The sequence below is a fragment of the Eumetopias jubatus genome, unplaced genomic scaffold, assembly GCF_037043125.1.
Source record: "Eumetopias jubatus isolate StellerSeaLion01/CBP00866 unplaced genomic scaffold, mEumJub1_p1.0 scaffold_7, whole genome shotgun sequence".
Classification (NCBI taxonomy): Eukaryota; Metazoa; Chordata; class Mammalia; order Carnivora; family Otariidae; genus Eumetopias; species Eumetopias jubatus.
In genome coordinates, this window is record NW_028274813.1 from 26,464,891 (window position 1) to 26,481,369 (window position 16,479).

The following is a 16,479-nucleotide window of genomic DNA, read 5'->3' on the forward strand; positions in this document are numbered from 1 at the left end:
CATGGAATTTGTTGAGTGCGTAGGAAGGCTACATTGCTAATGAATGAATCAGATCGAGATTCTGGATCAGTTCCTCTTAAAAAATACCGACGCTTGGAATTTGTGGAAATGTGCCTCTTATAAATCTTGTATGTGTTATATAGCGCAACCTCACTAAATCCTATTTTCCCTTATCTCCCATACTCCCGTACATTTCCAGGTCCTCAAGGACTTGTGTATATCTTTGTGTACCTTGGAGAATTTGGTAGGATAATCCATACAGCACATGCTCTCAGTACTTGTTGGTAGAAATAAAGTTGAATTATACTTTACCATGACATTTCAGAAAACTGGGACAAAAAAGAGCTCCGAGAGGTTTTCAGAGATTAAAAATCAGGTTTCATAAAACACCTTCCAAAAAAGCAGGCATGGAATGTCATCAGAGTTACCATCCAATCTGGAAACCAGAAGTCAGGGGAATAATGCCTTCTGAAGGAAAATCGTTTCCTGCCTAGAATTCTATACCCAAATGACCAAAAGAAAACAAGTATGACAAGAGAATCAAACATTTTCAGAAATGCAGAGTTTCCCAAAAAAGGTAGTGCCTCATCCTCTCTCTCAGGAAGCTGCTAAAGGATGCGCTCCACCAAAACAAGGGAGGAAGCCTAGAGAGAGTAAGATGTTAGATCCAAGAAATGGGAACTCCAACACAAGAGGCAGGCAACCGGATCACCAAAATCACGGTAAAAGAAAACCCCAGGTGGACCATCACACGTACCAGGCACAAAAAGCACCTTGTTCAGATGGAAGCTAGTCAAAAAACTCCAGGAAAGGTTTATTCAAGCACTTGACACTGATAGGATTGTGTGTGAAACTCTTGAGAGGGGGTTTACACAATTGGGGGGAATTATAGCTTAGACTGGTGATAAAGTATCAAAAATGTAACTAAATAAATGGGAGGGATCAATTATTAATTCCAGTGGAATATAAAAAGCTATGGAGGGAAGGGGGGAAAATCATGGTTATCTTAAGTGACTCAGGTGTGAATCACACGGTCATCACAATGTGAAGACTGGACGTTGATACAACCAAGTATGACATAACTCTATGGGAAGATTGGGGGGATGGGAAGTGAACCCATGTGTGTGGTAAGGGGGAGGGTGGGGTAAACAGAGCTAAATCTTTGGAAAGTCAATACATAATGCCTAACATGGACAAAATCAGAAAGTATCGATATACCATCTGGTTTAGAGCTATGGAGGTAAATACCAAAAGACTCATTTAATAAACGTTAAAAGTCATTGGCTCAGGGGAGTAGGAAAGGAGGTTAAGCAACTGGTATTTTTGATACATGACCATTTGATTTATTAAACTTTGTATAAATTTGGCTTAAAAAAACTCTACACTTTAAAAATTGAATCACACTGAGTGGAGATTGAATTTTTTCACTGAGGCCCACTCTGATGTCTAGGGGGTGTGGTCAGTTCCAGCATGGATTTTATAATGTTAGTGCTTAAAATGGACACCCAGGACTCAACCTTGGAACCTCAGGGATGTTTCTTCAGCCGAGCTGTATCCTCCAAAGTTGTGCCATGTGTCACCTCAGAAAACTGAGTGTGTGGTCAGAGGCCCCATTACCCATACCCTAGTCTTGCTTGACCCTTCCCTGACCTTCCTTCTGCTTCCAGTGACTTTTAGTTGTAGATTCTGTGCAGATCTTATCCACTTATGACTCCCACTTGTGACGAAACTTCTGTCTCAGCATCCAAAGATCATGCCAAGGTCCACTTCTCCCATGGAATTCTGTCTGTCAATAAATATCTCCACCACACCCCAGTCAGCCAGAGAAGTACCTTGAGAACTACCCGGAACCCTCTCTTCCCCTACTCTCAGTGTCCGCAGGCTGCTCATCTCCTTACCAACTTCCCTTTCCTCCTTTCCCTTTGGCACCACCTTAGTTCAGCTTCTCGCGGCTCCTCATCCTGATCCTGCGACACGCTCCTTATTGGTCTGACCCTTCCAGTTCACCACCGCACCACTCCACAGAGTTCCAGTTCTCTTGAGTCCTTGCCCCTGCCTTGACTCCTCCAGCGGCCACTCCTAGATTGCAGAAGGTTCCCAGTCCTCAGCTTAGCACATTAAGACTTTGGGATGCTGCTCTGGCCACATCTCCCACCCCTGACCCCTCCACTTTGCACTCCAGGCAGATGGAAGCACCTGCAGCTCCCTGCAAGCATCTTGCACACATCGTGCCTTGCACACGCGACCTTCGCGATGCCAGCCAAGGGCCACTACCTCCAGGAAGCCTTTCCCCAGTGCCCCAGGTATGATCAAGAGGCTTCTTCTGCACCATGCACATACACCTGTCACACTCTATCATACACATCTATTTAGTTCTTTAAGTCATCCCCTTGCCCTGAGTTTCTCAAGTTGTCATGCCCTATTCATATTCAACACCAATCTCTCGCTTGATGTCTGGCCCAGAGAAGGGAAGTGAAGGCATGATTGAACTGCCTTCTGAGATGCAACTCCAAGACGAGTCCCTCCTCTGGAAGGCCTCAGGATGAATGAAAACATGTCTGGCTTGTCCTGAATGCCCATGCCTCCTTTGTTTTTGTCATTCATTCATTCATTCATTCATTCATTTATTTTATTCCCGAGGGCTCCAATGGAGACTGGGAATGGGACAGCCGGGAGGGCAGTCCTTGGCCTGGGATTCTGGATTCCTTCCCCTCTAGGGTCCTCTCGGTCCAGAGAGTCTCCGACTCTGTCCTTGAAGAGAATGGGGTCAGGGCCTGCCGATGCCTAAAAGAGGCAGGGGGAGACCCATTCTCCTTAGAAGAGAGGGCAGAATGAAAGCCTCCTGCCTGGACACGTCGGGGCCAGGCTCTGTCCTGGACACACGGTTTGAAATGAATGTTTCAGTTCCCTGGGTATACAAGGCTGTATCTCGAGAGACCTCAAATGGTATTAGTCATTGTCTTAAAGAAAAGGCCTGTGGACATGGGTTACATTGTACTTCCTCAGCTGTCCACGTTTTGATGTGTTCATGGTATTCACTATGTTGCTCTTTATATCTTTGTATAGATTTTAAATATTTCTTAATAATTAGAAAACAAAGTTCCTCCATACACATGAGAAAGCCCTTGCTGAACATGAGTCAAAGAGGAAGGAGATATTAAAAAATTTTTTTTTGCATAATCTATAGAAAGCCCAAAGGTGTGAGGCTTTCTTTGCATAATGAAACAGAGGAAGTGTGGTAGCAGTGAGATTTGTTGATTACCAGGGCGACAGTTAAAGGTACATGGGGTGACAAAGAAGAGGGGTGCTGACCAGGCAGGGTTAGGTGATGTTGAAACCATAGTGCTAGGGAAATGATAGACAGAATCATCTAGTGAAGTCCCTCAGTGTATGCGGACGATCCCCAGGCCCTGGGAGCTCTTTTAACAGAGTCACTCATTCATTTACACATTCGTCTCCAGCAGGCCAAGCACTGTGCTGGGTGTCAGGGAAACCAAACACAATAAAGACAGTGGTCCTACCCTCCGGAAGTCCACAAATTAATGGGTGAGACAGATTAGTGAGCAAGTCATTGTAGGATGGTGCAGTAAATGCATGGTGAAGATCCGGGCAGGCTCATGGATTGACAAAGCAGGAAGCTAGAGAGGGCTTCTCAGAGAGATGTTTGACCGGGGGACCTTGAGGGACAGGTAAGACCCAGTCAGGACCTGTGGCCAGTGTTGGGGAGCCTCTGGAGAGTAAAATAGACAAGATCCTTTCCTGCCCTCATGGAGCTAATGGTTTAGTTGGGAGGACAACCATCAATCAAACTCTCACACATGCATAAGTAAAACTGTGACAAGTGCTCATGGAACACTATTTCAAAAACTAATGATGTAAGGTATGGCGATTAACATAACATAATAAAAAATAATTTAAAAATGGAAAAGCATTTATAAAGAAGGACAGACAGGCTAGATCTTAAGCCAGCTCTTAAGATAAGAGTGAAAACTAACTAGGTGAAAGAGAGACGGAAGGGCATTCTAGGCGAGCAAACAATGTGTGCAAAGGCCCTGAGGCAGGAAGGAGTTGAACGTCGGTGTGGCTAGGGCGGAGTGAGGGTAAGGGCAACTGGAGAGAGAGGCAGCAGCTAGATGGTGCAGGCATCATTAAGGGTTTTTATTTTGTCCTAAGAGCAAAGAGGAGCCATCAAGAAGTTCCAAGCCAATGAAGGGACGTTATCAGACTTGTCACTCGGAGAGTGCTGGCTGCTCGGACTGCTTTGGGGAGAACCCAGTTGGGGTGGAGGGTGAGCCTGGGGACAGAGGGACCTCTCGGCAGGTGTTGTGCTCACCCAGGTGAGAAGGGGATTTGGAAACTGAGAGTGGCAGGATTGGATGGGAGGAGTGGAGGGCGGAGGCAGGAATCAGGAGAATGCCCTCCGGAGGGAGGGTAACAGCTTCCCAGCAAACCTTGCAAAGAGAGAAGCGAAATTGTATCATCACCCCTGCCTCCGCTTCCTCTGTCCTTCTTCCTTTGTTGGGCCCCCACCCCTTCCTACAGCTACCTCAGCCCCTGCAAGATCAAAGGCTGGAGAAGCTGCTTTAAATTCTGAGTATAAATGCCCATGAAAATCCAACAATCAAGTTTGATGGAAAGTAAGGAGTCCCAAATTCATCCTCTCATCTTTCACCCTTTGGCATCATGCCCCCTCGGGACAGTAGGGCCGGACGCTTGGCTCAGGTTCACCTCAATTCTGTGAATACATAGAAAAATTAGAAAGAAACAAGTCCAAAATAAAACCCATGGATTTCTGGATTCCCTTTAAGTTTTCCAAAGTAAGAGTTGTATGAAGTCCCTGCTGATGGTGCTGTCAGCTGCCCTGAGCTCTAAGTAATCTTGAAAGTGCTTCCTCGTGTCTCAAACAGGGCAACCGAGAGTGCTGACTGTACCCCAATTTTTTCAAGAACCTTTTCTTTTTATTGTTGCATTGATTGCTATGTCGGTGCCCAATTTGAACCAGTTTAGGCTCAAAAAGCATGTGTTTCAAGAACACGGGGGGTGCTCACAGACTACCTGTGGAGGAGTTGACCACTCAAGTGGTAGAAAGGGCAGAGTGTGGCTGAAGCCTGGGGAGCTGCCAGATCCAAAGTGCTCAGGGCTCCTTCCTTCCCCATTTCTGCCTGTGTCTTGGTGCATTTGGGCGGCTGTAATAAACATACCTTGTCAATGACAGAAATTTATTTCTCACAGCTCTAGAGGCTGACAGAGCCCAGAGTCCGGGTGCCGGCAGATGTGGTATCTGATGGGGCTCCCTTCCTGGTTCACGGACGGCATCTTCTTGCTGTGACCTCATGTGTGGGAAGGGGTGAGGAGCTCTCTGGGGTCTCTTTTGGAAGGGCACTGAACCCATTCATGAGGGCTCCACCTTCCTGACCTAACCACCTCCTAAAGGCCCCACCTCCTAATACCATCACACTGGGGGCTATGTTTCAAATATGAAACTGGGGGGACACAAACAGTCCATAGCATCCTGAATGTCAGCTTTCTTTTTCCCTCTTCCTAAAGACTAGTTTCCTCTACACTGGAGTTTCACCTCTTAACAGCCTCAGCTGCCTGAGAGAGGCTGCCCTGATTTTTTTTGTCCTAAATACAAACCCCCAGATGCCTAATCCTAGACCCACCAACCACGACCGTGGGGGCAGCTCCCAACGGGGCTATATTGGAATGGAGGAGGGACAGTTTCCAGAAAGAGAGCAGCAATAAACCAAACAGATAAAATGATCGGTGCCAGACAGCCTACTGTATGGGAGAAGATACTTACAAAAGACATATCCGATAAAAGGTTAGTATCCAAAATAGACAAAGAATTTATACAACTCAACACCAAAACCACAAATAATCCAATTTAAAAATGGGCAGAAGACATGAATAGACTTTTTTTTCCAAAGAAGACACACAGATGGCCAACAGACACATGAAAAGATGCTCAACATCACTCATCACCAGGGAAATACAAATCAAAGCCACAATGAGATACCACCTCACACCTGGCAGAATGGCTAGCCTCAAAAACACAAGAAACAACAGGTGTTGGCAAGGATGTGGAGATAAGGGAACCCTTATGCAGGGTTGGTGGAAATGCAAGCTGGTGCAGCCACTCTGGAAAACAGTATGGAGGCTCCTCAAAAAATCAAAAATAAGATTATCATACGATCCACTAATTTCACTACTGCATATTTACCCAAAGAATATGAAAATGCCAATTGGAAAAGATACATGCACCCCTGTGTTTACCGCAGCATTATTTACAATAGCCAAATCATGGAAGCAACCCAAGTGTCCATCAATAGATGAATGGATAAAGAAGAGGTGATCATATATATATGATGGAATATTTACTCAGCCATAAAAAAGAATGAAGCCTTACCTTTTGCAACAACATGGATGGATCTAGAGGGAATGATGCTAAGTGAAATAAGTCAGTCAAAGAAAGACAAATACCATTTGATTTCACTCATATGTGGAATTTAAGAAACAAAACAAACGAACAAAGGAAAAAAGATATTACGAGAAAACCAAACTCTTAACCATAGAGAACACACTGATGGTTACCAGAGGGGAGGTGGGTGGCAGGATGGGGGAAATAGGTGGTGGGGATGAAGAGTACACTTACCGTGATGAGCACTGGGCAAGGTACAGAATTGTTGAATCGCTATATTGTACACCTGAAACTAATATAACACTGTGTGTTAACCGTATTGGAATTAAAAAAAAAAAAGTGCCTTCCATGACCATTAACTCAAATGTGCTCAGAATCATGTACCTTTAGAAGTGAGGTACCTAGTTCCCTACACCCTTGGTGCTTGGAAGGATCCCCATTTTCTTAATAAGGACCCCGTCATGTTTGCCAGAGCAATGACTCGGGAACACAATCACATTCAAGGGCTGACTGTGCCCGTTTAATTTCTCGTGCACAATAGTGTGTGTGATTCTGCAGAGGACTCTAGAACCCAAATGCAGCTTGGAATCTTTGCAGTCGGTATTCCTTGCTGTTACAGATCTCCATATGACAACTTACCCTTCTAGAAGGTCTGCGCCACCTGATTTCTCATTCTCCGTTGTTCTGCTTAGTCCCCCGTGCTCCCAAGAGCTTTTTTGTCTGTCCAGCAGGAGAGCACATTTCCGGCTTTCTGGCCCACAGAGTCCTGGGGACCACTCCTTTAGACTATGGCTTCGTGTTCCCGTGAATGTGAGAGGATCCCAGATGGCGGGAGACAACACACTCACGGTGCCGGCCCAGGAGGACAGCCCCACCTACTGGGAAGGGGGGGGCACACAACTAGCTCGGCCCTTCCCTTCAAGCCCATTTCGGTCACGTCCCTGTGATCCCTCCTCACACCCCCTCCATCTCGGCTTTCTCCTCCGCACCCCCAGCCCTCCTCCCCTTCACTCTTTCAGGTCTACTCTCAGTGTGCCCCATGCCTCAGCACCCCCTTCTCTAAACCACACCCTGCTTTCGTCTCAACCTACGCTCCCTGCAGTCCCCTTCCCGGGCGCCTCCATGCCTGCCTCAGCCCTGCCCCGAGCCTCAGTGCTCTGCTCCACCCCCATGCCCCCACCGAAACCCCACCCCCACCGACAGCACCTCGGAATCAGTCCCTGCTCACAGCCGCCCCAGGCCCTCGGTCCCAGGCCGCTGCTTCCTTTTTCCCTCTTGCCCATGAGATTCCCAGGGCCTGGAAGCCTCTCCTCCTCCTCCTTTCTTCTCCCCTGTGCTCACCCCTCCGAACTGGGACCTGACTCCCATGCCCAGCCCCCTCCCACCTTCGCTGCCCTGCTGGGGCCATTGCTTCTGCCCTCAGCCTCTGGGGCAGCTCTCCTCCGGGCCTGGATCTGCCTGCTGCTCACACCTTTCCTTTTGATCTCCCTCATCTGCTAGTTTCCTTTTAAACTATGTGTATTCGGGGCACCTGGGTGGCTCAGTCGTTTGGGATCGAGCCCCGCGACGGGCTCCCTGCTCAGCGGAAAGCCTGCTTCTCCCTCTCCCTCTCCCACTCCCCCTGCTTGTGTTCCCTCTCTCGCTGTCCCTCTCTCTGTCAAATAAATAAATAAAATCTTAAAAAAAATAAAATATGTGTATTCAAGTAAGAAGGGTCAGTTGCCTTAGAAAATGAGGTCACTAGCAGTACAGATGGTTCATGGATACAGCAAAAATGGTGGTGGTATGTGAGTAACTTAAGTCTGGGAAATACTGAGTTAAAGGAACAGGTATAAACTCAGATGGAAAACAGCTACCAGACTCACGCAATGACAACGGGTGTGTGTCACCTATTTTTATCTGTTGGCCTGGCCTTGCTCTGTCTGCAGATCAGGTAACCACAATACAAAACTACTGACACAACCTGTTTCCATCCCCCACAGCCACTGTGGCACAGGAGCCAGGACTCAGTCTCCCCTCTGTGCGTGGACCCAAGTACCTTCAAGGAGCTTGTTACCCTCCGAATCCCGGACACTCAATCATTTTGGAAGCCGGCATATCCTTCCCATGTCCAAGGCTATCCAAAGAAGGTTTCTGGCCAGTGTGTCGAGAGTTTGGGACATCAGAAGCAATCAGCGGAGTCTTGACATCAAGCATTCCCTTTTTTCTCTTTGCTAAAGTTAGTGAGAGGTTGGGAGGAAGCCGGGATGAAAGGTGGCTTGGGGCTGGGGATATCCATTTGCTCATTTATTCATTCAACAAACATGGTTGAGCCCTGATTACACGTCCGGCACTGGTGTAAGCACAGGAGATACAATGGTGAACACACCACAAGTTCCTGAACCTTTGAAAGTTTGCAGTCCCAAGGAGAAGACAGCGGTGGATAAACAGCTGACGATATCATGAAAGATAGCAAGATGGAGAGTGAGGTGGTGGTTAGGGGAGGCCTCTCTAAGGTGACATTTGAGCTGAAGTGAGGAAACAAGCCACATGGGTATCTAGAGCCAAGGGTGCCCCAGACACAGAAATAGCAAGGAACACACTTGCTATGTTCAAGGTCCAGCAGTTGCGGTGAGGAGAGTAGGGGAGAAGAGAGGAGGGCAGACAGGTAGAGGGGGCCCAGGTCTAGTTGGGTCTTGTGGGCTCCGGTGCAGGCTTGAGCTTTCAATTGAGGTAAGAAGCTCCAAGGTTTTCAGCAGAGGGGTGATGTAGTTGACTTGCATTGTAAAGGGATCACTCTGACTGCAGTGTGGGGAGCAGACAGGGGAGTGAGGCTAGAATCAGGGGACAGTTAGGAGACTTTGGTGGAGGAAGGAGAGAGACAGAAGTGTCTGCCCCGGGGTGAGAAGCATGGATGTGCTGACAGGTGGACTGGGCAGGCCATGTTCCCAACCGTGAAAAATGGGGGATCCCTCTGTGGAAATGTTACTCAGCACCAGTACTTCTAGAGGCAGTAAAGTTAGGAAGAGGTAGAGTCATCTCTCCAGTATTTGGACACCTCAAGCCAAGAGATGGCTGCTCAGTATCACACTGAGCATGTGCTGTTCCCTCTACCTAAGAACACACTTCTTCACCTCTTCATCTTCTTGACATCATTCACTGCTCAGCATTCAGTTGAAATCTCACTTCCTTAGGCAGACTTCCCAGACCTCCTCTCCTCCAAGGAAGAGGTCAGGCCCTTGGTATATGCTTTCCTAGTTCTCTGTGCTTCTCTTCCATAGTACTTATCACCATTGTCATTCATGAATTAGTATAATTAGTTCTTTGGTCTCCATTTCCCCCACCAGACTATAGGCTCTGTGGAGGCAGGGACGGGTCTGCTTTCTTCACCTCTCCATCCTTATTCCCTAGCTGTCTGCCTGACATGCGTCCTCAATATCTTTTTGTTGAATGAATGGATCATAAGTGAATGAACAGTAGAGCAAGAACCAGAGATACGGCAGGGAGGAGAGCTGGGTCTCAGAGGAGAGACGCAAATAGGAACAGGGCTTATGTCAGATTAGAAATCAAAGGACTCACAAGCACTTAGTGTGGAAGCATTAAGACTCTGTCTTGGGGCGCCTGGGTGGCTCAGTTGGTTAAGCGACTGCCTTCGGCTCAGGTCATGATCCTGGAGTCCTGGGATCGAGTCCCACATCGGGCTCCCTGCTCGGCGGGGAGCCTGCTTCTCCCTCTGACCCTCTTCCCTCTCGTGCTCTCTATCTCTCATTCTCTCTCTCTCAAATAAATAAATAAAATCTTTAAAAAAAAAAAAAGACTGTCTTGGACTTGCAGACAGATCCAGCCTTGCAGACATGCCCACATGTGTGGATAGACACACACACACACACACACACACACACACCAGCAGTAACAACAGCAGCTCCTGTTATAAAGGATAAAGATAGGTTGATAACATAAAATCTCTTACTGAAGTTGGAGCAGAAACCAGGACTAATATTTTGATGGCCAGATTTGTTTTTGAGGCAAATGATGCAATCGATTCAATTGAGTCTCAGTTGAAACCAGATCAATACTGATAGAACTCATGACATGATCAATTTGGTTTCAATGCTTCTAGCTCCAAACCTGCTTCCATACCCCTTCTCTCAATCTCTAGCATTCTTATGCCCCCTCTACCCTTCTATGAACCAAAGAAGACCTTCAGAGAAAAGAGTGGGCAAAAATTCTGTCTACTGGGTAAATGGCTGATTTGACAAAGTATTCCTCTTACTAAGAGCCTTTGCACCTGGGCTGTAAGAAGAAGTTTGGGGCTTTTATGCTTTTGTGATTTTGTTCCGTGGACAGCCATCTGTCTCACACATGTTCTAATCTTTCCTTCACTGCCCTTGGAAGACACTGTATGTGGTGATTTTAGCACAAGACCATTTTGTCAAAGGGATGTTTTTATATATCATTTTCAAAAAGGTTCCAACCATTGAAAAATGACCAAGTGTCTAACACATGTCCTCATTCCATCCTTATGCCCATCCTTCCTCCTTACCACTAATGCCACACTGCGTCAGAGTTGCCCAATTAAAATGGCCTTCGAGTCAAACATTCTGCTTCATGTCAAGTAGGTTTACTCCTTGCAAGTATGAAAACCTCCTGGCTCACTAAATTGTGACAACTGATGAGGACTTCTGACTTCCAATTCAATGCCATGGACCACACTCTCTCCTGGCAGCTGTGTTTCTTGAGTTTTGAGTGCATGGTGTGTTGACTGATGAAAGGTTTTAACTTGGGGTTTAGGAGTGAATTTCAGGAGCCTATGAATCCCTGAAATAATATCATCCAAATTTGATGAGTACGTATATATTTCATAAAGGAAACGGGGGATCCATGGTTTTTATCAGATCTTCAAAGTGGTCCAGTGACCACCAAATATAAGAAATCACAGGCTTAGATGGGTAATCTAGATATTTCAGGTAAAAACATCTACTTTGGTATATGTTACTTACTTAGTTTCTGCCCTCATTGGATATATGGTGTTAGGGGCAGAGCTCACTGCTCTGTTATGTTTATTTCATCACTGGGCAACTGATTTATGTAGCACGTAATCGCAAGTGGATTTCCTGACATAAATGATGCACCTTGGAAATAACCTTTGAGAACTAAACAGAGAAGTTTCTGGATTAACTTTGGGCAGGGTGAAATACATGTTCAGTGAGACCATCCTGCCTTCTAGAAAGTGACCTTTTATTCTCTCTCCATTTGCAACAGGATTCCAAGAACTGGGTCTAAACATTTTCCTGGTTTCCGTGTTGTAGGTGACCTTAGATTGGGAACGAGACCCAGCAGGACCTGCAGAGCATGGGGAGTGGGGATTGCTTCTGCTTATCCGCCTTGCCAGTGTGTCCTATTATGTGCAGGGGAGGGAGAATTCTTCCTCTACCCTTCAAGGTCTTCCAGCTGGACTAAGAATTCAATTGACATGAGACAGATTAATAGGAAGAGAAAACAAAGCTTTATTATGTGCGTCCGGAGACCCGATAATGAAATTGAGACCCAAAGAAATGACCGAGGCCGGCGGTCTTTACATATTTTAGACAAAGAAATGATACATTTGTGAAGTTTACAGAATAAGGAAAACAGGTGTTTGGAAAATTTGGTTAGGAAGGAATTCTAAATGGAATTTGGGCCGAGGGAGTAGATTAGTACAAAAGTAACAAGGTTTATTTCTGCCGCTTTCTGGACTTGAAAGTCCCTATCTCGGGTGATAAGGATGTCTTTGTACTTCTTAGTAGAGGGAGGGTAGTTTTCATATGGGAGATTTATTTTCTGCTTTTAGGGGAGAGGGGAAGTTCTGAGTGTCCTTGCCCCAGATTGTTTCCCAGGTACCTTCGATTCAAAGTCATCAGTGTGCCATTGTGCATGCCAGGGTGGCCTGCCCTGGGCCCCTGCATATGGCTGAGACTAGAATCACTCCCCAGCCGCACGTTTCAGATTGAGGTATAACTCCTCGCTGCCTTAAAGGTCAGGAAAGCCACTGTGCTGACACAGGCCCTTCTCCCCCCTTGACAGTCTGCCCCACATTGACTCTTGAGTCATCACATCTGGATGACTAGGCTGACAAAAACAAGTTTTCTTGGGGTGAGTCGAATCGGGGGTCAAGGGGGTGTGGTGGAGCAGGAAGAACCCGGCCCTTGGAGTCTGAGGATCTGGGTTTGAGTCCTGTGAACTTGGGCATGCTGCTTTGATCCCTTTGGGTCTCGGATAAAATTAGATAATACAAGTCAAACTGCTTAACATGGTATGAGGGACCTAACGGGTGCTCCGTGAAAGGGACCGGGCAGGATCCACACTGAGACAGAAGACTTGGCCCTGCCCCAGGATGTGGTCAACAGTGATCTGCACAGTAGTGTCTTCAGAGGCTGTGTATGGAGACCAGGTTGATGGGCAGATCTGTAGAGATCTGTGCCCCGGTCATTCATGTATTCCAACAAATGCTTCTTCGGAGCGGTACTCTGGGATACTGCCCAAACACATACTGGTTGGCCAAGGTGGAACTCAAACTACCGGGGTCTCTCTTAACTGGGAATTTGGGACAGAGCCAGGACTGGGGAAGGAAAGAGGGGGTTTGTCTCCACTGTCTTGTCACTAGGTGGCAGCACCAACTTAGGGCTGCTGTCCCCAAGTTCCCGGCAGTAACCTGGGTCTTCAGAAATTCCCCCTAAGTGCACTCAAGCTTGGTTTACAGCTCCAGTTTTGGAGGCATCAAAGGCGAGTCTGAGTCCCATCTCCACGTTCGGCTGTGCGACCTTGGGCAAACCGTTTAGCTTCTTTCTTTTTTTTTTTTTTTAAGACTTTATTTTTCAGTCATCTTTACACCCCATGCGGGACTCAAACTCACAACCCTGAGATCAAGAGTCACATGCACCACCCACTGAGCGAGCGGCACTGCCCCCGCCCCCCATTTAACCTCTTTTGAGTCTGTTTCTTTATCTGTTAAATGGGAATAGTAATAATTCTTGATGTGATAGAGTGAACAGAAAACGAGGCAAGTGTACTTGCGCCTGGGTGGCTCAGTCATTAGGCATCTGCCTTCGGCTCAGGTCATGATCCCAGGGTCCTGGGATCGAGCCCCGCATTGGGCTCCCTGCTCCGCGGGAAGCCGGCTTCTCCGGCTCCCACTCCCCCCGCTTGTGTTCCCTCTCTCGTTCTGTCTCTCTCTCTCTCTCTGTGTCAGATAAACAAATAAAATCTTAAAAAAAGAAAGAAAGAAAGAAAATGAGGTAAATGTTTGATAAATGGCAGCTGATATCACCCCTGCCCCGAAAAGAAGATTAAGCAGCATGGTCCTCTTACTCTTTCACGCATCACCCTTATTTTGCACCGTTTTTTTCTCCCTCTTTCAAGAGTGCCCCTGACGCTTATTTAAAATAAGCATGCAGATAAACATTTTGAGGTGGGGGAGTGGAGAGGCAGGAGGAAGATCCACAGCGTGATTTTTCTAGAACAGACCTGACTTCCCCCCCCCCCCCTTTCCTCCTCTACCTCTTCTCTTCCTCTTCATTTTCTTTCCTCTACCTCGGGGTTTTGACTTTTTAAAGTAAAAAGTAACCAGCTGCTCTGTGGAAAGCCCTGGGCGAGGCAGGGACAAGTTGGGGTCAAAGGCTGAGGAGAGCAGAATTAGACACACGGGAGAGGTTCTGCCCTCAGAGGTGCTCCCAGTCCGGTAGGTGCTGAACTGATACCCAGGTGACATGCACCCAAATGCAACTAAAATGATCGTTAAAATATTAAAGTATTTACATTCTGGCTGGTCAGCGACCCCTGTCCTAGTGCCATCCGTGCTGTGGGCAGGCCTGCCTTGACCCTGCTCCAGCTCCAGCTCCAGCATCCATTCGGACTGGCCGGTGCCTGGCCTGACTTCTGAATACCGCCCCCGAGCAGGTTGGCTGGGCTCCATACACCATGGACCAATGGGAATGCGGAGTGTAGTCTGGAGGCTAAGTTAAAACTCCCAGGGATGATTTTTCAAATTACAGCCTGGGGTGCTTGCCAGAAGCTGGAATGGGTCATATCCAGGTCAGGCATGCCAGAAGCTGGTGCAGTTCTGACTGAATGTCCAGCTTTTGACAGAGCACAGGCATCCCAGAACCCTCTTGGAAAGCAGTGTACTGCTGCTGGCCTCTGACATTAGGATCCAGTACCCCCTGCTTCCTGGGAAACCTTGGTGTGATTCTTCATTCCTGTGTTTTGGGTATCTTAGCAGAAGCTTTGTCTGGGCTGGTTTAAGCAGGAAGTGAATTTGCTGGAAGGATACCGTGTAGCTCACAGAATCCAAAGACAGGCTGGAGAACAAGGCTCAGAAGAAGGCAGGAATTAGGACATTTTCCAGCACAGGAATTCTCTGGCCAGAGCGTCACAGTTGGAGTGGAGGGCTCCCCCCCATCTTTTGGGTCTTTCCTTTGCTCTGTTCAAGAGTCACATTCCCAGGAAAGAGGCTGTTTGGCCCAGCCTGGGTCACATGATTCCACCTCAGTCAGATAAAGCAAGGCACTTGACTGGATAGCTCTACACATTGAAACAGAAATTAGGGTACTTTACCAAAGGAGAAGGAGAAATGACCCCTCTAATCACCTGCATCCTAGTTTCAGGTCACAGTTCAGTAGCACCCTGTCTTCAGCCTCCACGGGTTAGGTCCAGACAGAACTAGATCCTCATCTTAGTACTATAACTTTCCTGGAGGCCACCAGGTTCTATGAGGGCAGGGGTCGCAGACGTTTTGTTCATGTTTGAATTAGCCCCACATACAGTCGCACAGAAACCTGCCACACCGTAGAAACTCAGTACATATTTGTTAACTGAATGAAAGAAAGAATGGATGAATGGGTGGAGGGATGAATGAAGGACAAAGCCTACCTTCTAGAATGTAGAGTCCAAGACAATTCTTATTCTGACAATGGAATATGAGTAACAAAAACAAACAAACAAACAAACATTTGCTCCACATATAGACAGTAAGCATCAATCAGATGTTTTAACGGCAGGAATCAAGGGAAGGGACTCATTCTTGGGGCAGGAGTCCATTTGCAGCCAGAGGAGTCTAGGGTAGTGAGCCGTGTTTCTTGAGTCACACTGTCATCTAGCTTTTGGTCTTGTGTCTAGATGTTACCAGTCAGACAGAGGCAAGGACCAGAGTCAAAGTAAAAGCAAGGTGGAGTTCTGAGCAAGGCTCCAGAAAAGGAGATTTGCCTCTCCCCTCTCAGCCTCTGAACTATTCCCCCAAGTCTGTTTCCTTGATAATGTATAATAGAAGTTGTCCTGCCAGCTGGCTCTCTATTCCCTCCCCACCTAAACACACACACACACACACACACACGCGCGCGCGCGCGCGCGCGTGCACGCGCACACACACACGTGCACGCGCACACGCATGCTCCATGAACCAATCCTCTGACCCAGAGAGGAAAAGGACACATTCCCACGCAGCCTCTTCAACTGGTGTCTCAAATATGACAGCCATGTTGGTTTCTCCCGAGACCATTGAGAGACAGTGATAAAGGGAAGACATCCATCCATATCATGGCCAAAGCCACCAGTGGTGACTAAGGATAGTCAGTCAAATGGCTGTCTGAATGGGTCATTTACTAACCCATGAGCAAAGGTAGAGATTGTCTCTGTCTTGATTATATCCCTAGTGCCCAGCACAGCAGACTCTTAATATTTCTTGGTTTGATGAAGAAAGGAAAGAAGGCATGAATGAAATATCTCTGATATTCTCAAGGCCTGTCTACTTCAGGTTAAAGTTACCTATGGCTCCCTCAGAGGTTAGTGTGCCATGTTTATTCCATTAACCAAATAAATCTGGAATTTCAGTCTGTTAATGTCCATGAAGGAAGGGTACATAGAGCTCTGAAACCATGTGATAGCGGGGATCTGATCTAGCCTGGGAATCGGGTAAAACGTCCCTACACTGATATTTGAAGAAGAGGCAGGAGTTGTCTAGATGGGGGCGGGGAAAATGCAGGATAAAGAGCAGGTCAGCTGAGACTGAGTGGCATGAGCAGGATTCCGTAGTCCGAGGGAGCACA